We start from the raw sequence: 27372 nt of genomic DNA on the forward strand, positions 1-27372 counted from the left end.
AAGGACTTACTTCTGTCCATTTTCTTTCAGAATTACAGTTCCTGGATATTACAAGTTAATAATAACCAAAATATAAGCATATATTGGAAGGCACCTTCAAGCAGAATACAGTGGGGTTTTGTGTCAGATCAATAATGCAAAAGCACTAATACAACAAAAAGAAAACCACTCCCCACAAATCTATATTACAGCAATACAAAAGGATTGACTGAAATCTGTAATATCAGGAAATTCAGAGACTGAAAATCTAAGTGAGCAGGATTCTAAATTTGCAGCCACATCCTGAACTCTAGGCACAATGGACACTCCATCTACACGTCACAGCAAATTAGCCAAGCACCTGTGCCAAAGGCACACCCATTTCTGAACACCAGGGCAAAACCCTCTCCCTCCTGGACTCCCAATTAGATCGCCATAGCAGTTGCTGTTTGCATTAATTTTACAGAGAGAATAATTTCCATCTTGAATTTACACTATTGGCAAAAAACACCAAACAAAAAACTACCCTGACCTGGAATTAAGGCCCACAGGCAGACAGACACGCAACATAGCACAGGCTGTGAAGCGTAAGCTAGATACTGTATGTGAAGAAAAAATTAGACAGAAATATGAACAAAAGTTGAGAGTTCTTTAAGCAGATTTTATTAGATGGCCCCAAAGCCACAAATCCACAGGGAAGAAAGAGGATAACTTTGGTTCAAAGAATCCCGGTTCAGTGGCAAAGTGAAGGCAACAACTAGAAATTTAAAGAGCAATATAAAACACATGAAAAAAGAGGAAAGAGACAGCAATCAATATAAATAAGAAGTTATGAAGTATGGAAAATTGATAAGGGAAGCTAAAGACATCAGGGAACAAGTCATGGCTGGTGGGGTTAGCACAATAAGGAGGAGGTTTTTTAAGTATATTAGGAACAAATGAAATCCTAGCAATGGTATGCTCCATTACTAGATGGATATGATAAAATTGTTAATGACTCAGTAAACGCAGGGTACAATGAATATTTCTTTTCTGTATTTGGAAAGGAGCAGGATCATAATCCCTTGTGCAATATAGGTACATTAAGTACTTTCCAGTCATTTACTAACCAAGGAGGATATTAAACAACATCCATGAGGCATAAACATTTTAAAATCAGCAGGCCCGGATAACTTGCACTCAACAGTCCTAAAAGAGTTGGCTGAGGAGATGTCTGGCTCACTTATGTTAATAAATCTTAGAATACCATGGAAATTCCAGAAGAGTACTAATGTCATGCTAAAAAAGGGCAAGTAGGATGAGGTAAATATAGGCTGCTTAGCCTTATATCAATCCCAGGCAAAACAACAGAAAAGCTGATATGATATCCAATTGATAAAAAAATTAAAAGACAGGAATATAATTAATGCCAGGAAACATGGTTTTATGGAAAATAGGTCTGATCCAACAAACCTGATTTCATTCTTGGATGAGATTACAAGTCTGGTTGATAAAGGTAACTGTACGGATGTAAAAAATTTAGGATTTTTTAAGGTATTTTTGACTTTTTACAACATGACATTCTAATTACAAATTTAACATTATACAATATCAATAAATCACACAAAAGGATTAAGAACTTGCTAGTTCACCGATCTCAAAAAGTAGTTGTCAATCAGGAATCATGGTGGGATGTCTAATAGGATTCCACAGGGATAGATAGTAGACCTGATCTAAGTTCCCTGTAAGCTGTGCGGCTGTGCAGCAGCCTATTTAGCACCACACAGGCGCTCAAGGAACCCACCCGGGGACCTGCTGCAGTTGGGGGAGGAGCACCCCTCCCCCGGCCCCAACTCTGCTGTGGCCCGGCCCAGTCCCAAGCGCGGCCCTAGGCACGGACCTGCTGGGGCCAGGGCACCTATCCTGCAGCCCTAACCCCAGAGTTGCCGCGGTGGGGAGAAGTGCCTCTCCCCCCCAACCCAGGTGCTGCTGCTGCGGGGAGAGAGAGCTGGGAGAAGTCCTCTCTCCCGCCGTAGCATCTGAGCACCCTCCTGCACCCCACACCCCTCATCCCTGGCCCCACCCCAGAGCCCATATCCCCCAGCCGGAGCCCTCACATCCCTGCACCCCAACCCTCAGCCCCAGCACTGAGCCCCTCATTCCCCACCCCACCCTAGAGCCCGCACCCCCAGCCGGAGCCCTCCCACCCGTGGACCCCAACCCTCTGCCCCAGCCCTGAGCCCCCTCCCACACTCCAAATCCCTCGGCCCCATCCCCACCACATGAATTTTGTTATGTGCACCGACATGAAGATGACGTGTCATACATCACTTCCATATTGGTGCACATAACAAAATTCATTCCGCACATGGATGGGAAAAATTAGAGGGAACACTGGGCCTGATGCTATTCAACATTGCCATCAATGATCTAGAACTAAATATAAAATCACTGCTGATCAAATTTGTGGATGACAAAGAGTGGTGGAGTGGTAAAGAATAATGAGCACAGGGCAGTCATACAGAGCCATCTGCATTGTTTGGTAACCTGGGTCAATTCAAACAAAATGCATGTTAGCATACCAAATGCAAAGTTATACATCTAGGAACAAAAAATGCTGGCCATGTCTAAAGAATGGGGGACTGTATCCTGGAAAGCAGTGACTCCAAAAAGGATAAAAGGGTCGTAATGGACAAAAAAAATTAACATGAGCTTCCAGTGCTATGCTGTGGCAAAAAAGGCTAATGCAGTCCATGGATGTAGAAAAAAAGAGAGTGGTGATCAGGAGCAGGGATGTGATTTTTCCTCAGTACACAGCATACTGCATCTAGTTCTGGTGCCAAAATTTAAAAAGACATTGAAAAATTGGAGATGGTGCAGAAAAGAGTAACAAAAAATGACTTGAGGGCTACAGAAGGTGTCTTGCAGTCTGTTTACCTTATCAAAAAGAAGATCAAGAGGTGACTATTACAGTGTATAGGTATCTTGACAATAGGGTGACCAGACGTCCCATTTTTATAGGGACAGTCCTGTTTTTTGGGACTTTTTCTTAGATAGGTGCCTATTACCCTCCACCCCGTCCCTTTTTTCCACAGTTGTTATCTGGTCACCCTACTTGACGTGGAGAAAATACTGAGTACTAAAGGGCTCTTTAGAGAAAGGCAGAACAAGAACTAAAGGCTTGAAACTGAAGCCAGACCAATTCAAACTAGAAACATTAACAATGCACACATTTTTGACAATGATTAACCATTAGAACAACTACTAGGGGAAGTGGGGGATTTTCTTGATGTCTTCAAATCAAACCTAGAGTTTCTGGAAGATGCTTTAGCCAAACACAAGTTATTGGGCTCAAAAATGTGAGGCCGTATAACAGAGGTCAAACTAGATGACCAATGGTCCCTTCTGGCTTTAAAGTGTAGGAATTTGGGACCGAGCTATCAATTACTAGAACTGGTTTGGCTTCACCTACTTGAGGGAAGCCCCTAGCACAGTGGAATCTCCTTCCCATGTAACTGGGATGTAGCCAGGACCTTCCTTATTTTTAGCAATACAGGGTGGTCTTGATCCCCTGATATCTGTTCTCAAGCCTCAGGTTGAGAACGCCTGCCTTAGCGAGATGGATTCCTTAAGCTGAAATCTGAATTTATATCTACAAATGGATTGTGCTAAAATAATTCCAACAGTTTGCACCATAAACTTTCTACTTAGCAAAAGGAAAGTCTGTAGAAGGCTACAGTAAATTAAGGCCTGTGTCCCCCACACCCTCTCGTATATTGGAGGGAGATGACAAACCTGGATTCTAGGAGAAAAAAATCTCAGATGAGGGCAAATTCCTCTCTCCCCCTATGTATCTAAGTTCACAATTCCAACAATGGGATTTTCAACAACAATTAAACCCAGAGAAAGAGCTTCAGAACAGCTGCACACAACATTATGTAATAAGTTATTTGTGAGGGAGTAACTGTCCGCAGCATTCTGCCAAAGGCTGCATCCACCACTGCTTTTACAGGGAGCTTGTAATGCCAGGAGAAAATATGCTAGATTACCATGTAGCAGCCTTGCAATTTTTGTCATCAGATTCAAAGGACTTTTCTGTCCACAAAAAATGAAAATGCCTCTCATCTGATAGCTCTAATGAATCCCAAAGGATTCATACCTTTAACCTGGTAAATTGCCCTTGCACAAAGTTTCAGCAATTGAGGTTTTAGATGCTCTCTTTCCTGTAACTGTAGGATAGTAGGGGACAAATTTGTGTTTTTGGTTTTCTGAATGATTCTGTCCTTATCACGTATATTTTGATAGATCATCAGACATTAAGCAGGTGCCAATCCTTCCTTTTAAATTCTTGGGTTTTGGATTAAAAAAAAAAAAAAAATCCTGGGAGTTGTAAAACACAGAATTTAAATTTACTTCTGCAATAAAAGCTAGCTCTAACTAGCCTACAGCTTTACCTGTGGGGAAAAATAGCCCAAGGACAAAGCTTCCAGCACTGAAATCCAACCTGCAGGCATGTTAGAAATCAGGAAGTACATTTAATGGAGACACAGAAGAGAGAAACAGATGGAAGTACCTTGAAGGGTGATTTCATAATAGCATCTGAAACTAGAAGTAGTTTCCACTAAACCATTTTATGTATTTCTTGGAGATTCAGAAAGGATGCTGCTTTGAGAAATAATAGAAGAGTAAGTAAATAGAGCTTTCTCCCTCAGTTTACTTGTTTCCAGGACAGACAAAATCAGAGATATATATGTTTGTATAGAGAGGTTGGTCACTACAAGCCACATAAATAAACCATTCTGCTGAAGTTCTAGAATCTGAAACTTTGGATTCAGTTTTTCAGCCTTGCACCAGATATAGAAAGTGTTCCAAATTCTTGGAGCATTCTTTGACAGTGGATTATTTCCTTGTTGATTATAACTTAAAGATGTTGAATTTCCTGAGAAAGATTTAGCTGGCTCATCTGGACATTTACTAAAAAATGATGATGCTGAAGAAACAAGTGTCCCTGGGTCACTTTAACAACAGGGATCATCAGCTCACTTGTTGCTTGGACTTGGCCTCTCAAGAAAAGGAATTCTGGGAGATGTAGTCACCATAGGGACCCTGACATTTGCAGTCTGCTGTAAGGCATGTTGGGAAGAACAGAAGGACTACACAAAGACCTGTTTGAGGTTCAGAACAGAAGAGAACTGCAGGGCATAGGAAGAGGCAGGTGAAGGAGTAAGTAGAAGGAAGAGAGCTTTTTGGGTTTGACAACTTGAGTTTGCATTTGTGCTTATTTAGGGACTCCTAGGTTTTCCAGTGAAGGTCAGAGGAAGCTCCATCCTTCAAGTACTCCATTAACATGCTTAGTCCTGGTGGAAGAGCAACTACTACAGATATAAAGAACACTGCATCAATGAGTCTGAGGAAAAAGTGTTTACCCCTGGGGAAAATTGAAAGTCTACTCAGCTACTTTTGTATGCCCTGGAAAGGGAGGATTTTATTGTTTGGGTGGAAACCAAACTCCTCTACCATAAGGGAAAGCACTAAAAATATGCCAAGACATTCCAATCTCTAGGTAAGAGCACCTGCTATACTGGTGTTCTGAAGGGCTTGTTCTGAGTGACCCCAAAAGAGAACATTGTCCAGAAAGGGATTTATTTCTATGCGGCCACATTTTGCCTAAGGGTCAATACTAGAGCCTAGCTGGAAGAGCAATCTGATATGGTCTGGATCACCAGTGTTTTCTCAAAAGAAGTCTTTAGAGTCCTTCTAAGAGAATTGGTTCCATGGGGACCTGTGCTTTTGTCTCCTCATTGCCGAAAAGATGATGCCAACATTACTGAAGCAGACAATGAGGCAAGGGGTTTGAGCTGAGTCTTTCACTGCTGTTACTGCACTGTTGCTAGCTCGACTCCTGGTAAGACAATGATCTGAAGAGAACAGGAGAGACTTCCCCTTCTTGATAGGAGATGCAGAGGAGCCCCTCAAACCAGCATCAGCAGGAGTCGAACAGAGACCCTTCCTGGATTTCATAATCTTCTTGGCCAGCTGGTATATCACATTGAGGAGAACTGCCGAGGAGACCCATGGAGCAAAAAGTTCCTGCAGACACACTCTTTCCCAACATTTAAGCCAAAGGAAGAGAAAGGTCAATGCCAAGGAAAAAAACATTCTTCCCCAGTTTAAGAGAATTTTCCTGTGCTTTGCAAGGTAGGTAACACAGAAGGTTGGGAGGCTTCCTGAGAGGCAAAGCGAATGGAGGGTTTTCTTCAGGTAGATGGTAGTCAATATAGTTTCCATGAGTCCGAGTTCTGTCATGCCTTCTGGAAGGAAGGGGAGGGGAGAAAAAAAGTTTGAGCTTTGTTTTAAAGACAGATTTGGAGAAAGTTGAGTCCATAAACAAAGGGAAGGAGGGAACCTACAGTGTGAACAAAGCGCAGGGAAGCAGTCTGCGTGAAGGAACTGAAGAAATTCCTCTAGTCAGAGCAAAAAACACACAAGTTGTTTGGAGGATGGCAGGAGGAGAGAAAAGAAAAGAAATGTCTCTTAATTCACTAGTTTCTCTTCATAGAAATCCCCTCCAGCAATTCTCCATAGAGGGTTCTCTCTGCCCTTGTGGGTCCAGAGGCAGAAGCAGAGCTATTTGTCGGGGGAAACAGAGCTATAAATCCCAACCCCCAAGGGATCTCTCCAGAATACCATCTTCCACCACTGTAGTTAATACTAATTTTAACAGCTGGGGGGTGAGGGTGGGGAGAGAAAAGGTTCTATATTAAAGAGTCAGCAGAAAGAACAGAGAAGCCCTCTCACTGTTTTAAACACAAGAGGATATTTGTACTGTTGGCTATGCTTCCTGGGATGGGAAATTAACAGATACACACACCCTCATTCCCTTTCTCAGGTGAGAAGCCTGCCCATCAACCACTCCTAGGGTACGTCTTCACTACCCGCCGTATCGGCGGGTAACAATCGATTTATCCGGGATCGATATATCGTGTCTCGTTAAGATGCGATATAGCAATCCCCGAACGCGCTCACCGTCGACTCCAGAACTCCACCAGAGCGAGCAGTGGTAGCGCAGTCGACGGGGGAGCCGCGGCTGTCGATCCCACACCGTGTGGGCTCCAGGTAATTCGATCCAAGATACTTCGACTTCAGCTACGCTATTTGCGTAGCTGAAGTTGTGTATCTTGGATCAATCCTCCCGCCCCAGTGTAGACCAGCCCCTAGAAGGGAATAGGCAGAATGAGAAGAATATCAAGGGATGGGAAAAAGTTAAATTGTAAACTCCAAATCTTTAAACCAAAACTCCTAGCACAGCAGCTCCCACCACAGCACATGGGACTCAACAGCCCAGTGCTGTTCTAAGGGAGGAACGATCTCAAATTCATGATGCCTGGTAAAACTGTAAATGTTCAGGTTTCAAAGTAGAAGCCGTGTTAGTATGTATCCACAAAAAGAACAGGAGTACTTGTGGCACCTTAGAGACTAACAAATTTATTTCAGCATAAGCTTTCGTGGGCTACAGCTCACTTCTTCAGATGCATAGAGTGGAACACACAGACAGAAGATATTTATACATACAGAGAACATGGAAAGGTGGAAATACATATACCAATTGTAAGAGGCCAATCAATAGCTCATCTCAATCAGTTAGTTGCAGCAGAAGAAAAAACTTTGAAGTGATAATCGAGATGACCCATAGAAGGTGTGAGGAGAACTTAACATGGGGGGAAAAAAATTCAATTAGTGTAATGACCCAACCATTCCCAGTCTCTGTTTAGACCTAAGTTAATTGTGTCTAATTTGCATATTACTTCGAGTTCAGCAGTCTCTCTTTGGAGTCTGTTTTTGAAGTTTTTTTGTTGCAAAACTGACACCTTCAAGTCTGTCACTGAGTGATTAGAACAGGAGTACTTGTGGCACCTTAGAGACTAACAAATTTATTAGAGCATAAGTTTTCGTGGACTACAGCCCACTTCTTCGGATGCATATAGCTTCATGAGGTTGATGGATTTCCACTCCATACGGTTAAATGCAGTGCCTTGCATAATGACAGGTTTCAGAGTAGCAGCCGTGTTAGTCTGTATCCGCAAAAAGAACAGGAGTACTTGTGGCTGTTCTTTTTGCAGATACAGACGAACACGGCTGCTACTCTGAAACCTGAGTGATTAGAGAGGTTGAAGTGTTCTCCCACAGGTTTTTGAATGTTATGATTCCTGATGTCAGGTTTGTGTCCATTTATTCTTTTGTGTAGAGACTGTCCAGTTTGGCCAATGTACATGGCAGAGGTGCATTGCTGGCACATGATGGCATATATCACGTTGGTAGATGTGCAGGTGAACGAGCCCCTGATGGTGTGGCTGATGTGGTTAGGTCCTATGATGGTGTCACTTGAATAGATATGTGGACAGAGCTGGCATCGGGCTTTGTTGCAAGGATAGGTTCCTGGGTTAGTGTTTTTGTTGTATGGTGTGCAGTTGCTGGTGAGTATTTGCTTAAGGTTGGGAGGCTGTCTGAAAGTGAGGACTGGTCTGTCTCCCAAGATCTGTGAGAGTGAGGGAGCATCTTTCAGGATAGGTTGTAGATTTTTGATGATGCGCTGGAGTGGTTTCAGTTGGGGGCTGAAGGTGGTGGCTAGTGGCGTTCTGTTATTTTCTTTGTTGGGCCTGTCCTGTAGTAGGTGGCTTCTGGGTACTCTTCTGGCTCTGTCAATATCATCAATGTAGCGCAAGTAGAGTAGGGGCGTTAGGGGACGAGAGCTAAGGAAGCGTTGTTCTAAGTCAGCCATAAAGATGTTGGCATACTGTGGGGCCATGAGGGTACCCATACCAGTGCCGCTGACTTGAAGGTATATATTGTCCCCAAATGTGAAATAGTTGTGGGTGAGGAAAAAAGTCACAAAGTTCAGTCACCAGGTTTGCCGTGATGGTATCAGTATACTTCCACCTTTTCATGTTCTCTGTATGTATAAATATCTTCTGTCTGTGTGTTCCACTTTATGCATCTGAAGAAGTAAGCTGTAGCCCACGAAAGCTTATGCTGAAATAAATTTGTTTTAGTCTCACAAGTACTCCTGTTCTTTTTGCATCTGAAGAAGTGAGGTTCTTACCCACGAAAGCTTATGCTCCCTATACTTCTGTTAGTCTCAAAGGTGCCACAGGACCCTCTGTTCCTGTTCTTTTTGTAAATGTTCAGACATCTAGCAGCCCAGCATTTCTTCTGTGGATACCTGTGCCTTTCTAGCAGAGAATGAGGTTATGTATCCTGAAAGAGTGTTAATGACCTCAGAAAGGGAAGGGCTTTTGCATACTTCTCCAATAAAGGCCCTGATCTGCCTGAAGTGAGGCGTTAAACTTTTCAGACTTAACAGCAAGACAGGGAGGCAACGAACAGTGAATCTGATCTTCTGAAGTTTGATGTCCTGCTGGGTTAAATCTTCAGTGCCCTCCTCAGGTCTAGCTTCTGCCACAGAACCCTCTTTTGGGGGTTAAAATTCATATTATCTAGGCAGTGATTTTTCAAAAAACTACGTAAAAAGAACATTAAGGTCACAAAGTCAAGCACTCAAAAGTTACAAATTGCCAGAATTAAGGTTGCCTTTCTGCAACCTTAATTGAGCCCCAGGCATATAAGCATTATGTGATAATGAAATTAAAAATCATACTATTTCCACAGGATTCCTGTCTCATTCCTCTGGTGCATTTTAACACGAATAGGATTATAGCAGCAAAACTAAACCTGTCTCAACTTCTTTCCTTGGGACTCGGATATATCTAGCATTTCTGACACAGGCTTGATTTTTCAAATACTCTAACTGGTAGTCTAAGCAACCTTTCAACCATTTTTAGGGTAGACATGATCTGTCATCCAGGTATCAATTGTTTTATCTTTACTGGTCAATGCTTCTACTTGCTTTACACATGAAGGTAAATGAAATTATCCCCATTTTATTGATAGGGAAACAGAGGCACAGAGAAATTAAATGACTTGCCTAAGATAATAGCAAGGCAATGGCAGAGCTGGGAACCAAACCTAGCACTCCTGACTTCAGTCCAATTTCCTACTCAATGGATCATGCTGTTTAAAAAAATATACCAAGCTGTCGGCTGCCTCAGAATTATTCAAGTGAACGTTTAATTCTTTTTTTGTTTAAAGCGGTGCAACATTTGTTCAAATGCTTTTTGGATTCAAAACATCAAACTTGGTACCAAATGCATTAGGGGTCTGCGACAGCATGGCAACCAAGCAGAAGCGCTCTGAGGCATTCTGTGCAAGGCATACACAGGCAGAATGCCTCTAAGAGGATGCTGCATGGCATTTTAAATGCCTGCTTTTTGTAGAAGTCATGCAGGCTCATCCTAATGTCTACTGCCAGATACTACCAGGCATTCACTGCAGAGACAGAGAGCAGCTGGCAACTACCAGGGGACTGCTAGGCCTGACTACCTCCAGGGAGCACCAGTTTTATATCACACCTGGGGTTTGTCTATCCTGGAAATAATAATATATGGAGATATACCTATCTCATAGAATTGGAAGGGACCCCGAAAGGTCATTGAGTCCAGCCCCCTGCCTTCACTAGCAGGACCAAGTACTGATTTTGCCCCAGATCCTTAAGTGGCCCCCTCAAGGATTGAACTCATAACCCTGGGTTTAGCAGGCCAATGCTCAAACCACTGAGCTATCCCTCCCACCTCAAAAAACAAACAAACAAAAAAACCCACACAACTAGTTGTGTTAGAAAATATTAACTAACATGTTGTTAAATACAAATAGAGGTTACTGTCCTGTAGCTGGAGGTTCTTCAAGATGCGTGATCCCTATCTGTATTCCACACATGGTTACGCATGTGTTCCAGGTGCTTGATACCAGAAATTTGTAGCAAGCAGGGCCGCCTCCAGGCACCAGCTTGTCAAGCAGGTGCTTGGGGCGGCCACTTCGAAGAGGGGCGGCACGTCCAGGTATTCGGCTGCAATTCGGCGGACGGTCCCTCACTCTGCCTCGGAGCGAAGGACCTCCCGCCGAATTGCTGCCGCAGATCGCGGCTTTTTTTTTTGGCTGCTTGGGGCAGCCAAAACCCTGGAGCCGGCCCTTGTAGCAAGGAGCATTCATTGATCCACACCTGTGAAGTTGCTTCCCTATGCTCTGAGCCAAGAACATAAGGGGCAATGCGGACCAACCCCTCTCCAGTTCCTCTTAACTGGAGTCAGACTAAAGCCAAAGCAGAGGGGAAGGAGGGTAGGTAGTGGAATACAGATAGGGACCACACATCTCAAAATAACTTCCATTTCTTCTTTGAATGCTGGCCCCTATATGTATTCTGCATGTGGGTGATTGGTAAGCAATATTCAAACAGGAAAAGGGTGCGAGGATGCAGATAATATACAGATGCTTGCTGTCCCAATAGTTGCATCTGCAGAAGAGGCATAACGCTTCATAAAGACGTGGACGGAGCTCCGGGTAGCTACCTTACAAAAGTCCAGTACAGATACTTCTCGAAGAGATGCTGTTGAAGTTGCTTGTGCCCTCACCCTGTCTGTGGGAAGAGTACTTGCTTGTTGATAACAGAGAATGATGCAGCCAGATATCCACTTAAAGAATCTCTGAACAGAAAGTGCTTGTCCTCTTGATTGCTCTGGCATAGCAACAAATAACCTTGCTGTTTTCCTAGTGGGTTTCATTCTTTGCAGACAGATATGATTTGGCATTCTGATGTTGAGAGAGAGTGCAGTCTCCTCTCCTCACTGGAAGCATGAAGCTTGGAAAAAAATACTGGTAACTGAATACGTTAGTTCACGTGAAACTCAGAAATTACCTTGGGGATGAATTTTGGCAGAAGACAAAGGGAACCTTCTCCTTATGAAATATACTGCATAGCAAGTCAACCATGAGTGCTCCCAGTTCACTCACACACTGCCCAATATGATGGTGACTAAAAAGTGGACCTTCATGAACAGAAATGACATGGAACATGTGACCATCAGTTGAAAGGTATTCCAGTAAGTACTGAGAGTTCCAGGTTGAGATTCCATTGCAGTGTGGGTTTCACCATTGGTGGAAAGGTCCTAATAAGATCTTTCAGGAACTGAACTATGGTAGGGTGAATAAAGATAGAGTGGCCTTCTACTGAAGGAGGAAGGCACTGATTTCTGCTAGGTGGACCTGCAGCAAGTTGATGGAAAGTCCTGACATCTTGAGGGATGGGAGATGGTCTAAAATAGCAGAGATGCCTGATGATTCTAAGGGTTACTGGCTCTACAGAAACACCTCCATGTAGCTAGATAGCATTATATGGTGGAGCCTTTTCTGTTGTGATTGAGAACAGTTCAAACAGGTTCTGCACATGAAAGCTCTAGATCTGACACCCATCCAAATACTGTGAGATGAGGAGGCTCTGGGGTGGGATGTCCGATCCTGCGGTTCTCCTGAGTTAACGGATCTAGAAAGGGTCAGATACTGATAGGAGGATGGGCTGATGTCTGGAGGAGGTCCAGAAACCAGAGCTGTCTGGGACACCTGGATGCAATTAAGATGACCTGGGCTCTGTCATGAAGAATTTTTCACAGAACCTGAGGAAGCGGAGGGGCCAAAGGGGAAAAATGTATCAGACAGTATTTCTAGCATAACAGAGGGGCATCACCCCAGAAGTCCTGCTCTAGAGCAGCATAGACAAAATTTCTTTTTCATTTGTGAGGCGAACAGGTCAAAAGACAGCATTCCCCACTGGGTGAAGATATTGTTCAGAAGGGAGCTACAGTTATGCCTCACTTAATGTTGCAGTTATGTTCCTGAAAAATGCAACTTTAAGTGAAACGATGTTAAACGAATCCAATTTTCCCATAAGATTTAATGTAAATGCGGGGGGTTAGGTTCCAAGAAAATTTTTTTGGGGCAGACAAAAGGAAGTACAGTACTGTACTGTGGTGGGGAGGTGCCCCTGGCTTACCCCTGGGGCTCAGGGTTGGGGATGCAGGGTCTTGGAGGGAGTTAGGGTGCAGGAGGGTGCTCAGGGCTGGGGCAGGCAGGAGGTGCAGAGCACTTACCTGAGGCAGCTCCTGTTTGGTGCAGGGGGTGTGCAGGTGGCTGTTTGCAGTGTGGCACTGCCCCCATGGCCGCGATTCTGGGAGCTGCCCCCCCCCCCCCCCCCCCCCCCGGCAGGCAGGGCCACCCGGAATGCAGGGGCTTTAGGGGCTGCAGGGCCCTGGGCTAAGGGAGCCCTAGGGCCCTAGCCTGCAGCTCTAAAGCCCTTTTCGAAATGTGGCCCTGCAAGCATGGGCCAGAGGACTCAGAAGGAGCGGGCCAGCCACGCAGCCAGCAGCCGGAGAGAAGCAGCGCTTTCCCCTTCAAAGCCAGCCGGAGAGAAGCCGAGAGCCCACTTCCCGATAGCGGATGTCCATGTGAGAGTGGTCCCTGAAGAGAGGAGGGGAAGGGGGCTTGCGACAGGGATGTACAAAACTCAATCATCTTGCCAGAGTGGATGATCTTTAACACCCTCACGTCTGTTACTGCCCTTCACTTGTGGGCAAAGTAGGCAAGGCAGCGACCACAAGTTAGGGGGACAGTATAGGATGGCATCTAATTCAGGTATGCAGTTCTTGAGTGCCCTAGTTGAGTGGTGGCAGTTGAAGCCACATATCCGGGTCTTTGCACCCTTTGATATTTGTGTGGTGGTTTGTAAGGGCACTGATGGTAAAACAGTTGAGGGAGGGGGTCTGGACTTATAAGCTTGTTTGTGCAGTTTTCTCTTCAGACCCAGGGAAGTGTCCCCCTGGGAAAGTTTGTCCTTGAATTCCATTTATTTAGAATAATTTGTGAAATAGTATTTTGCTAACAAGGCTTGGTAGTTAACAATTTTGAATGGGAGGTTGGTTGATGAAAATACCTTCCTCCCTAGAAGGTAAAGGCATTTAGTGCCTTTATCAGCTGAAGCTTATTTAGCGTGTTGTAGCCTGGATCTCTCCATGGGTGCCTGCACTACTAAGGAGTTGAGTGCTGGGTGGGTGTGACCTTAAGAGCATCACTATGCCAGAAGGCAAAGGGCTCTCCCAAGGTATCTAGCAGTGAGTTTCACCTATTCCAACCAGCTCAATGTACCTCAACTCACTACTGTTATAATCGGCAACAGAAAACTGATAACTCCTTGATCCCTGATATTCTTGCATGATGTATGTATGGTCAGCCCACAAAGGATAATACAGTTTTGCTGGAATTATGACTTAAATGTGTTTAAACCAGGCATGGCAAGGGAAAACTATAAACAGTTTTTTTCCAGATAAAGGAACAAGGTTCTGCCTGTTTGAATGCGTCTCCCATATAAATTGAGCAAGGTGTAACCAAAGACAAAAGTACATTTGCATGACAGGCAAACAAGTCATCAGGAGAACAAGCGGGAAAAATGTGATCACTTAATCTCAATGGGGAATGGACACTGCACCCCCAGGAAGCCTTCCTGTCACTTGAAGCAGGGGTCAATGAACTTTGAGAGCAATACTTTTCAAAGGTTTACTGGACTATAAAGAGAGGACAGAGAACCATAAGTTATCCTTCACCCAAGGAAACAAGGAAAACCAGCGCCTTGGACTCTGTGAGGACCTGACTAAGAGCTAGTCAGCCATTGCTGGAAAAGGAAGATTGATGAGGAAACTACCTCAAACAAAGCCAGCAGCTTGTTAAGTTAGGCCTTAGCCATTATAAAGCATATTTTTTACTTTGGGCTGTTTATAAACCTTCCGATCTTTAGCCCATATACTTGAACTCACTTAAAGCCTCTCTCTTTTTGCTTAAATAACCTTGTTTTACTTTTTATCTAAACCAACCAAGTGCTTTGATTGAATTGAAGTGATTGTTAACTCCAGTCAAGATAACAAGCTGCTGTTTCTGTCTCTTTAAAGGAGCCATAAACTTAACTTCTGAGAGTGTTCCAGGAGTGGGCTGGACATTGCAGGGAGATGGTATTGGGGAATTTTGGGGCTTGGTGTCACTCTGTGAACAGTAACTGGGTGGTGGAAGCCAAGTGTGACCTGCATGTTTGTAGGCTGGCTGTTGATGTCTGGACTGTTAGACACAGCAGCATAGCATTTAAGGCACCCAGAGTTGCAAGGCAGGCAGTGACAACCCCTCACTGGTCTGGGCTGAACCCCAAAATGCAACAGGAGTAAACAGGAACTCTGTCCATTTAGTTAGTATGAAGTAACATTTTTCAGCCCTTTTCAGGGTGGGGGCACAGGAGACAGAGGTATTTGGAGGACAGGGTCATAATTCAAAATGATCTGGACAAATTGGAGAAATGGTCTGAGTTAAACAGGATGAAGTTTAACAAAGACAAATGCAAAGTGCTCCACTTAGGAAGGAAAAATCAGTTTCACACATACAGAATGGGAAGAGACTGTCTAGGAAGGAGTACGGCAGAAAGAGATCTAGGGGTTATAGTGGACCACAAGCTAAATATGAGTCAACAGTGTGATGCTGTTGCAAAAAAAGCAAACATGATTCTGGGATGTATTAACAGGTGTGTTGTGAGCAAGACACGAGAAGTCATTCTTCCGCTCTACTCTGCTCTGGTTAGGCCTCAGCTGTAGTATTGTGTCCAGTTCTGGGCGCCGCATTTTAAAAAAGATGTGGAGAAATTGGAAAGGGTCCAGAGAAGAGCAACAAGAATGATTAAAGGTCTTGAGAACATGACCTATGAAGGAAGGCTGAAAGAATTGGGTTTGTTTAGTTTGGAGAAGAGAAGACTGAGAGGGGACATGATAGCAGTTTTCAGGTATCTAAAAGGGTGTCATAAGGAGGAGGGAGAAAACTTGTTCACCTTAGCCTCTAAGGATAGAACCAGAAGCAATGGGTTTAAACTGCAGCAAGGGAGGTCTAGGTTGGACATTAGGAAAAAGTTCCTAACTGTCAGGGTGGTTAAACACTGGAATAAATTGCCTAGGGAGGTTGTGGAATCTCCATCTCTGAAGATATTTAAGAGTAGGTTAGATAAATGTCTATCAGGGACGGTCTAGACAGTATTTGGTCCTGCCATGCGGGCAGGGGACTGGACTCGATGACCTCTCGAGGTCCCTTCCAGTCCTAGAATCTATGAATCTATGCCCACTATCTTGGCAGGTTCCAAAATGGCCTCGTTCACTGGGAGGGACTCTCTGCTAGGGCCAAATGGCTGCAGGATGTCCAGAAGCCTATGTTGCATGTCATGGCCCGCTTCAAGAGGGATCTGGAGTTAAGTCACCACCCTCTGCAAATGCTCCTGGCATTGCCTGTAGTTGTCAAGCAGTGATGGAGATAATGGAGAGATTGCTTCATCAGGTGAGGAAGATGATGTGCCCACTGGAACCATCAGCACTGGTGGATCCAGTGCAATTTCTTCCTTCAGATACTTAAGAAGCACATTCTCTACTAACTGAAAATATTAAGACATGAAACCATCATGGATGAATGACAGTAGCATTGGACAGATGAACAAACCAAGACCAGTTTTGTGTAGGTCTGAGCCTCTCGTTTGAGTACCTGATTGCTTTCACCAGGATAAAGTCAGTTTCAACTCAAGAAGCAATTCTAATTCCCCAGTGAAAAGATTCCACCTTAACCACAAACCTTGATTACAGAATGCTAAATGAAAGGAATAGTATTCTCTTCATGAAGTAACATTTCCTCAAGAATTTCATGTTGAAATTTAAATGAGAATATTTATTAGTAAAACCATTTTTCAGGCCCATTCCCAGAAGAAATGAAAGTTTCCCATATTATGCTCATTCCTGTGTACTAAACAAAACAGTAAAACTGTTTAGATAATAACTCACAATTAAAAGGCAAGGACAGAAGACATTTCAATGAATATATGTACAGAAAATAGGGATGCCTGGCTCTCATGAAAGTATTCCCCTGTTCTTAATTCCTAAAGTATACACACCATTTCTTTACAACATATGCAAGGAACCTGTTCCTGCAATTCAGATTGCTAGATGGCTAAACTCCCTTTAATAAAACTGAACAATTTATAATGGAGATTATGATTCACGCTGACAGAAATTGGGTAAAGTACTCTTTCAAAAATCTGTATTTTTAAGTTAACCTGTTCTCCATTTGGTTGACTCAAACAAGCCTGTTACCTAAAGCAATTAAAACTCAAATATTTTGTATAATAATCAAACAGGTGTTATTCTGTTGCTACATATATGGAGTATCTCCTACTTTGAAAATAAATAGCAACTTCACCTAAGCATTTGTGTAGCAATAGATCATTATCTGGTGACATCTGATTCTATTGTCAGTTTCCAATTTTTTATTTATTTTAAACAATTATTTTATTTAGTTTTCAGAATATAAAATAGACAAAGCTAAACAGTAAAGACTATAGCTATGAACTAGCAACAGCTGGCATACACTTGTATAATATCACTACCTAATCTACATATAGTACTGCTGAAGACCACATATGTATTTCGAAATACCAGAGGCACATGCAGGCGCATCTGAAAAATTTTAGACTATAGAATTCTTCTTTCCTTTGGGAAAAGAGACAGAGAGCAAAACAACTTATTCCAGATGCCAAAACCAAAAGCAAACTACACAGATTTAATCTGCAGACCAACAAGACGAAAGCTGAGTAACAGATTTTAAGGTCAGAAGAAGCCATTACCATCATCATCTAGTCTGACCTCCTGCTAATCACAGGCCAGAGAATCTCACCCAGTGATTCCTGCATCGAGCATAATTTGTGATTGCACATAATATGTAACGTCTTTATAAAAGACAGTCAGTTTTGATTTAAAAGTTGTAAGTGATGGAGTATTTATCCCATCACTTGGTAATCTGCTCCAGTAGTTCAGACATGAAATGATCACAATATTGTCACTGTAGAAAAATGTTACAGATGAAGTAATAATTGAGCCATTTGTTGCTTTGTACAAAAGGGATTCCCACATTTAGCCATCACCTTATGAATTTAAATTGCAGTCAACCAATAGTACCAAGAGCATTCATGTGAATGTTCAGAAATAGCATATACAGGCACCCACTGATGTCCACAAACACATCACTGGGGCTTATTACATCCAGAAAAACAATTGTAAATCTGCTTGCTAATAAATACCCACTCCCATAATAAAATGAGCCACTAGCCTAGCCAAACAAATAGGCCTTACATCACACCTGAAGTTTACCAAACGGGAGTGCTGGAGGCAAGAAGTTCCAGATACACAGGCCCACCCCCAGACCATTCCACCTGCAGAACCTCAAGGTGGAGAGCTTTGTCTGGACTGGTGGGGAAAAAAGGGTAGTCACTCCTTTAAGGGTCTCTTTTTCCTCAGATGGTGAAGGGAGTGGCTGGAGGGAGGGAGGGAAGGCAACACCTGAGCTAATGGGCAGGCCAGTGGGAGTCAGGTAAGCCATTGGCCCTGCACATATGTGGAAGGATATATAAACCCTGTCCCTCCAGTCTGAGCCCCCTCTCATACCCCATTAGTATCTCCCGCCCTCCTGCCCCTAGGATTAGCATAGGACCAGATTTTCTGGTATGTTGCAGCTATTGCAGGAGTTCTCAAACTTCATTGCACCGCGACCCCCTTCTGACAACAAAAATTACTACACAACCCCAGGATGGGGGACCGAAGCCTGAGCCTGCCCGAGTCCCGCCAAGGCCAGAGCCCCACCACCTCAGATGTGGGGAACAAAGCCAAAGCCCAAGGGCTTCAGCCCCAGATGGTGGGCCTGTAACCTGTGTCCCACCACCCAGGGCTGAAGCCCTGGGGCTCAAGCTTCAGCTTCCACCCCAGCAAGTCTAATGCCACCCCTGGTGACCCCATTAAAACAGGTCGCAACCCACTTTGGGGTCCCCACCCACAGTTCGAGAGCCCCTGAGCTATTGCATTAAACACCTCTTTGGGGACTGGGAAGGGATTTTTCCCTCACCACCAGTCTGGCCAGCACAGGGTGGGTTTGTTTTTTTTCCAGTTTGGCTTTCCCCACAGCAGCTCAGTGACTCAGTGGGGTAGGTCAGGATGTAAGGTTCAAGTTGCTGCAATTTACCAGGTGACAGGCATCCTGTGCAGGTTCATGTTTCGTAAATAATCCAGTTCCCTGATGAATTGGAAAGGGACTTAGGAAGCATGCATCCTCTAAAGAAGCTGGGGAATGGGGCTGGGGTTCCTAATGTCTGGCACAGTGAGGAGATGAGGTTATTTCCTCAGTCCCTTAACCCTTATACGAGAGGAAAGTGCTGGGGTCCCACACCAGGCTAGAACTAGCTGTGGAGGAGCGGAGGGCTGACAGCAGCCCCCCACCAGGTAGAAATGATTAAGGAAGGAATCACTGTACAAACTATTGCCAGTTAGTTCCCAGATCCATTGCATTTTCTCTTTCCATGTGACTAGGACAACGCATTTCCACTGGCCATGGCATGCTTCAACTCTGAAATAGCCAGCCAGAATGACCCAGAAGATCTCAATACCTGTGACAGGACAGCTCTCTCCAGTAATTGCTCCAGAAACAAATAGCCAATGTAAATCATGGAGCACTGTTGTTATTTGCTCATCTCAAGAAGTGAGCCACTATATTCTACCCTAGCTGAAGATTCAGAGTCCTCTTCACCAGTAGCCATATTCCTGAGGTTAAAAAGGCATGACTTTTTGTTCTTATGACTTACTGTGACAAAGAATTCTTAGAGAAAAGTAGTCAGCTTCCAGGAAAAGTGAAATGGAAAAATGCACTACATCCCAAAGCTGTCCCATGAGAATACATGATCAGTGATGGACCCAAACGGCCCAGACAGTTCAAGTTGTATTTAAAAAGACCAGACAAAAACCTTCCGCTGAAAGTGTACCCACAGGCTTTGGGCACCCTTTAAATGCTTGTCCCTCCCTATCCACACCAAATGAGTCCTATCAGAACTGAGCCCTAGCCAGATGCACTACAGCTTATATTAACACAAGTATTCAATTTACATATTAGACATGTCTATGTACAGGAGGAATGGGAGGTGGCCATCATTTAAGAAGTAGAAGATATACTTGGAAATTAAAAACTACACTTTCAGAAAATTGTGCTCTTTGAATTCATATCTATTGAAGTTATTCACACTCTTACCACAAGTTAAATACAAACCAGTTCTGATGCCTGATCATTTTTCCAAGTGCACTGAAAGCCCATGTCCTCTTGGCTTGTTGTCCATATGCTTCCTCTTCAGGTTAGATAAACCAAACTGCTCTCTGAAGCTGCACTGAGCGTAAGGTCAAAGACAGTCCAACATTGGATTCTTCTCTCTAAAACCAACAGAAATAAAAGAAAACTCAGTGTTGTGATTAAACAAGAATGGACCTGAACAAACTGTCTCTAAGTTCTATCCAAAATAAAGCAGTGTATCAGTAATGCCAAGAGGAAAATTTCATTCTTGTAGGGTGAAGACATGCCTCTACAAATTATGAGTCACACATACATACAGACAAGCATATCCAATATTAGCTATTCTTCTTTCACCCTTAAGTAGAAGCATACAAGTCCAAGGTAGAAAAGTTCTATTAGATCATCTAGTATAATACCTGATGGCACAGAGTTGTTCTCCACAATATATTTTGTTCTACATTTTCCAGTCCAATATAAAATAAATAAATATTATATATATATCCGGTAAGGTTGCAAAGGACACAAAAATTGGGGAGGTGGTAAATAATGAAGAGGACAGGTCACTAATACAGAGTGATCTAGTGAATTGGGCGCAAGCAATGTGTGTTTTAAAATGGCTAAATATACATGTATACATTTAGGAAGAAAGAATGTAGGCCAGAATTACAGGATGGGGACTCTCTCCTGGGAAGCAGCGACTCTGAAAAAGATTTGGGGGTCATGGTGAATAATCAGCTGCACGGGAAGTCCCAGTGCAATGTTGTTGCCAAAAGGGCTAATGCTATCCCGGAATGCATAAAGAGGGAAACCTTGAGGGAGAAGAGAGTTTATACTTTTGTATTCAGCACCGTTGTGACTGCTGCTAGAACAGTGGTTTTCAAACAGCGGGTCGTGACCCAGTACTGGGTCACGGAATGTAAGGCACTGGGTCGCGGCAGTTCTGATTAACACTGCTGACCGAGCTGTTAAAAGTCCCATCAGCGATGCTGCCAGGCGAAGGCAGGCTAGTTCCTACCTGTATGGACACCGCGTTGTGCCCCCGAAGTGGCCAGTAGCAGGTCTGGCTCCGAAGGTGGGAGGGCCATGGGACTCCACCCGCTGCCCCCGCCCTGAGCCAATGGGAGCTGGGAGTGGGTAGTGCCTGCAGGCGAGAGCCGTTTGCATGCCTCCCACCTAGGAGCTGGACCTGCTGCCGGCCGCTTCCGCTTCCTTAGCAGCCTCACTCCACTGCTGACTAGGAGCCACTTGAGGTAAGCCTGCGCCTCAATCCCCTGCCCTAGCCCTCCCCAAACCCGGAGCCCTTCCTGCACCAAAACCCCTCATCCCCGGCCCCACCCCAGAGCCCTGACCCCCTCCCGCACTGCAACCCAGCCCAGAGCCCCCCCCCCAAACCCTGAACCCCTCATTCCGGACCCCACCCCGCAACCCTCACCTCCGCACCCCAATCCTCTGCCCCAGCCCTGAGCCCTTCCCACACCCCAAACCCTTCATCCCCAGCTCCATTGGGTTACAGGCATCAACAATTTTCTTCAACTGGGTCGCCAGAAAAAAAAGTTTGAAAACCTCTGCGCTAGAATACTGCATCCAGTTCTGGTATCCAAAATTCAGTAAGGGTATTGATAAATTGGAGAGGGTTCAGAGAACATCAACAAGAATGATTAAAGATGTTTTCTGATCCTTATAATGATAGGCTCAAGGAGCTCATTATATCTAGCTTCGAGTCACTAAGTTTAAGGCCAGAAGGGACCACCAGATCATCTACTCTGTAGAACACAGGCCACTAGCCAACACATTAAATCCAACAACCTAAATTAGAGCAAAGTATTATGAGCCACAGAAGATTACTAGACAATTATGGGCCACAGGCAGAGGCACTGCAGTGCACCAATGCCAGTGGCTCCTTCAGTGACAAGCAAATGATTAGATAATTTTGGCAACTGTACTATATGTAGAGTAGGAGCTGCCAGGGCTAGGGGCCTAACCCACCCAGCCCAGGTGCTGCTGCAGGGAGAGAGAGCTGGGGGAGTCCTTTCCTCCCACCGTAGCCCCAGGGCAGTCTGCACCCCAAATCCCTCATCCCCAGCCAAGCCCTCACACTCAGTTTATATCCATTTTTTCTTGTGCCAACATTGTCCTTTAGCTTAAAAAGCTCTTCAACGTTCCTGGCATTTACTCCCGGATATATTTACAGAGCGGAATTATACCTTCTCTCAGCCTTCTTTTTGCTAGATTAAACAAGCTCGTCCAGCCTCTTCACATAAGATGAACCCTTCATTCCCCTCATCATCCTAGTAGCTCTTCTCTGCACCTGTTCCAGTCTAAATTAATCTTTCTAGAACACTGGTAACCAGAATTGTACACAGTATTCCAAACAAGGTCTTACCAGTGCCTTGTACAATGGCACTAATAGCTTAACAAAGCAAAGGTTAAGGGGTGACTTGATTACAATCTGTAAGTACCTACACAGGGAACAAATATTTAATAATGGGCTCTTCAATCTAGCAGGCAAAGGTATAATATGATCTAATGGCTGGAAGTTGATGCTAAACAAAATCAGGCTAGAAATGAGATATAAATTGTTGCTGGTGAAAGTAATTAATCACTGGCACAGTTTACCAAGGATCATGGTAGATTCTCCATCACTAACAATTTTTAAATCAAGATTGGATGTTTTTCCAAAAGATATGCTCTAGGAATCTTTTGTGGGGGGATGTCCTATGGCCTGGGTTATACTAGAGCTCAGACTCATGATCTCTTCTGGCCTTGGAATATATGAATAAGTGTCCTAGGTAATGGAGCTTACGGCACTTTCCTTGGAAGAATATGCCACATCAAATGGATTTTAGAAATGGCATTTCTCCATACATTCATTACTAAATTTTCCTCTTTCTTAATTATATTTTATTGTTCCTGGTTATAGTCCAGTGTACAACCCTAAACTATTAGTCTCCTTTCTTCATGTTTACACCTTTCAAACTCTTGTAGAAAACTATCATAATGTTCCCATTATCTACACATAGTACTAGTTCCCAGAAAAAAGTCAAAGTTCCTCCAAGCCAATGGCTCATCGGGCTGATGCAGTTAAGGCATGTCAGTTTCAGAACATAATAAATTTTGGAAACAATCATCTCAAAATGGACTGTTCTTCTTACTGCTACAAATATACATCAGACAAAGACTTCTTCACAGTAGACCCAGTACTAATAATTAAGGGCCTCCAACCCTCAGCTCCCCTTCCACACACAGATGTGTGGGGAAATAGTTTTATTTTTACACAAACAAAACAATCATGTTATAAAAGGGAAAAAAGTCTTCTTTCAGAACAGCTTTAAGTACCAAAATCTCTGCACTGGATATAGATATAGAAGATGGGACTCAGTAACTCTAGCACAGTTTTGTTACCACGGTCAGAGACTTTTCTTTCTAAAAGACAACTGCCTCTGGACCTTATCCTGCAAAGACATGGGGATCTGTTTAACTTTATGCACAGCCCCACTAAAGTCAACAAACTACTCCCACAGCATGTCAAGTAATTGCAGAATCAGATCTGAAACAGGCAGCTTTAAAATGAATATTGCAAAATATTCGCAGAATGTGAACTGTGAATTTTTAATTGTGAACATTCACATTAGAATCCTGGTTCTAAGTGTTACATTCCTCCAAGACTGGGAGCAGAAACACACTGAGGTGTGTGTTTATATAAAACAGTTCAAATTATAAATACTGAATACTCACAATGAACTGTTCATAAACAAGCTACAGATCAAGTTTTATTTGAAGAAATTGTTCACTATATAATTGTGAACTATGAATGTCTCCATTCACTTGCAGACAATTGAAATAATTATAAAAAAATTTTGTGACTGTCACTAATTATGAAAATGGCAAATTAAAAACAACATATAATAGGAAAAGCAATTTCTTAATTCTCTTGTCAACTTAAAGTTGTTTAAATCTCTCCCCTCAGGACATAGCAAACAGTAAGCACCAAGGAAACCATAAATTAAGAGAAAATTCATACCTGACACAGAAAAAAAGCAATATAAGAAAGCAATTTAAAAGCAAAACAAAACCAGGTCATTTTGGAGAGTACTGCATCTTAGAACAGCTTGACCTAATGCCCCCAAATTTACATCATCTCAAGACCTCAACGGGCACTCAGTTTTCAAGTCCTGTGCCAGCATTGCACTAATGTACACTAATACTTTCTCTAATAGTTTTCAACAATACTATCTTCAAGAATTGACTTTTATTGTATTCATGACAGCACAGCACAAAATGTCTCTCTACATCTATTGTATAAAGTGTAGTTGTAGTCATGCTGGTCCCCGGGATATTGGAGACACAAGGCAGGCGAGTAATATCTTTTATTGGACCAACTTCTGTTTGTGAAAGAGAAGCTTTTGAGCTACAAAGAGCTTCTTCTTTAGGTCTGGGAAATGTATTCAGAGTGTCACAGCTAAACAAAGGTGGAACAGCTTATTTAGCATAAGTAGTTAGCACATATTTCAAGGGACAATTCAAAGTGAAGTGGACCATTAACACCTCTCCAGGCATGGGGGGTGAAGTTAAGTGGGTTATAGATTGTTGTAATAAACCACAAATCCAGTATCTCTGTTCAGTCCATGACTTTTAGTATCTAGCAATCTTATGAATTTAAGCTCCCAGGCGTGTCTTTTTAAGATTTGGTGCAGGTTTCCTTTCAGCTTAAGGACAGAGTTCAGATTTAGCGTGATTGCTTTGTGAAAAGCATTCAACCACAGGTGATGAAGTGTTTTTTGTTGTTTATCATTTTTCTGTGTGAGTTCATTCAAGAGAATAGTGATTGTCTAGTTTCACCCACACATTTGTTATTGGGCCATTCAGTGCACTGGATGAGGTATACCACTTGTTCTGATAGGCATGTGTAGGACTGTCGCAGAGTAACGACTCACTGGCACAGTGCCTCCTGCTGGTCAGTCCGGGAATTAGCTCATCCACCTCAGGAGCGCCCTCCTCTGTTTGGTTTCTCACCCTCAGTTACCTGCCCTGTTGTCTCCACCACCTCTGGCCCCGTACCCCTCCCAGACCCTGGTGCCCCTTACATTGGGGTGCTGCCCCACAGCAGTGCCCCCACACTCCGAGTCTCCCCTCCCAGGGGAACCCCCACCTTGCCTCAGTGGCTACTGCCAGTCATCATCTAGCCCCTTCTCTCAGGGGCAAACTGCAGTCTGAAATTGCCACTCATCAGGGGGTTTGACCTGCTGCCTTTTCTTGGCCTGGCTGCCTCCCTGCAGCCCTAGTACCTCCTCAGGCCTTTACTGCAAGATCTCAGCCTGCCCTTTCCCAGTAGTGCTCTGTCCAAGGTACCCCTGTCTCTACCAGGCAGGTAGGTCCTTCTTGCTCCACTGCTGGAGCAAGACTCACTTCCTTTTCCCCAGGAGCCCTTCTTATCTTGGCAATGCTGGGCCTTGATTGGCTGCCTCAAGCCAGCTCGTGATTGGCTCCCCGGGGCAGCCCTTTCCCAGAGCTGCTTTTAACCCCTTCCAAACGGGAGCGGGGTGACCACCCCACTACAAGGACCCATAGATCTTGAAAAGTGTGTTGATCATCATAGCAGTGGAGTCTCAAATATTTACAAGATAATGACCAACACTCAGAAATCCAACCCAAACACACTGTCAAACTCATCCACTGCATCCTCACCCATTAGAATTTTACATTCAGTGACTAACACTTTGTCCAAACCATGGGAACAGCCATGGGTACCAGGATGGCTCCCCAATATGCCAACTTCTTCATGGGCCACCCTGAAGAATTTCTGGACAAATGCACCACAAATCAATGATATGACTGAGATAGATCAATGATATTTTCATCCTCTGGACACAGGATTTAAACTCCCTCATAGATTTCCACCACAACTTCAACAACCACCAGCCATCCACTAAAACCTCTTTAGAACACTCCCACACTAGCATTAAACTTCCTGGACACCACAATCAGCTTCAACAATGGAGCCCTACAGACAACTATATACAAGAAACCCAACGATCACCACACCTACCCTAATGGATCCAGTATCCACCCCTAACACCAGGGATTTGGAGCAATCAAATTTTTGAATTGCTCTGCTCCGGCTCCGCTCCGGCTCCGGACAAAAACCTACTGCTCTGCGCTCCAGCTCCTGGCTCTGCTCCAAAGCCCTGCCTAACACACCAAGAAATCTGTTCACTACAGCCAGGCACTCAGAAACCACAGAACATAATCGAAGGACAAAGTCCAGGATAAATACCTTAATAAACTTAAAACCACCTTCATTAAATAAGGAAACTCAACCAGAGAAGTAGATCACATCATGGAATAAGTCACCCAAATACTGCAAGAGAACCTGATTCAACGCAGAAATAAACCCCCTCCAGCCACACACCTCTACTTGTCACCTACCACCCCACACGGGGTATCATCCAACAATTATACCCATATTCTATGGGGCCCACGGCCTGAAATAAATCTTTCCTGAATCCCCTCTTCTGGCTTTCAAACAACGCCCCATTCCAACCTCTCCAAGCTCATTATGAGAAGCAAGCTCACCATAGATAAGGGTACACCAATTCAAAGTGGCACCAGACCCTGCCAGAAAGGATGCAAAACCTGTAGGCATAATTCCACAGCTGTGATGAGCAACACCCTCACAACACACCTTTCACAGAATCATAGAATATCACGGTTGGAAGGGACCTCAGGAGGTCATCTAGTCCAACGCCCTGCTCAAAGCAGAACCAATCCCCAACTAAATCATCCCAGACAGGGCTTTGTCAAGCCTGACCTTAAAAACCTCTAAGGAGGGACAGGAGTACTTGTGGCACCTTAGAGACTAACAAATTTGTTTGAGCATAAGCTTTCGTGAGCTACAGCCCACTTCATCGGATGCATAGAATGGAACATATAGTAAGGAGATAGATATACACACACACACACACACACACACACACACACACACACACACACACACACACACACACCGACACACACACACAGAGAGAGAACATGAAAAGGTGGGAGTTGCCCAACCAACTCTAAGAGGCAGATTCCACCATCTCCCTAGGTAACCCATTCCAGTGCTTCACCACCCTCCTAGTGGAAAAGTTTTTCCTAATATCCAACCTAAACATCACCCACTGCAACTTGAAACCATTACTCCTTGTTCGGTCATCTGCCACCACTGAGAACAGTCTAGATCCACAAGATTCATGGTCCCACACATGCCTGGCATAACAAAAGGTATGATTAAAATGTAATTATTTTGGTGCAAGTCTGTTTATG

The 27372-nt window shown here is 43.9% G+C and overlaps 1 protein-coding gene across 4 annotated transcripts in view; it reads right to left on the reverse strand.

The window, feature by feature from the left end:
* Nucleotides 1-27372, reverse strand: part of MAP3K13 (mitogen-activated protein kinase kinase kinase 13) — a 128855-nt gene that overhangs the window by 69668 nt on the left and 31815 nt on the right. For all 4 annotated transcript variants that reach the window (XM_034780865.1, XM_034780862.1, XM_034780864.1 and 1 more), the window contains one exon: nt 20050-20207. The gene's annotated coding sequence lies outside the window, so the exon portion shown is untranslated. The remainder of the gene's footprint in view (nt 1-20049; nt 20208-27372) is intronic.

The sequence above is a fragment of the Trachemys scripta genome, chromosome 9 (genome assembly GCF_013100865.1).
Source record: "Trachemys scripta elegans isolate TJP31775 chromosome 9, CAS_Tse_1.0, whole genome shotgun sequence".
In the NCBI taxonomy this organism is placed as follows: Eukaryota; Metazoa; Chordata; order Testudines; family Emydidae; genus Trachemys; species Trachemys scripta.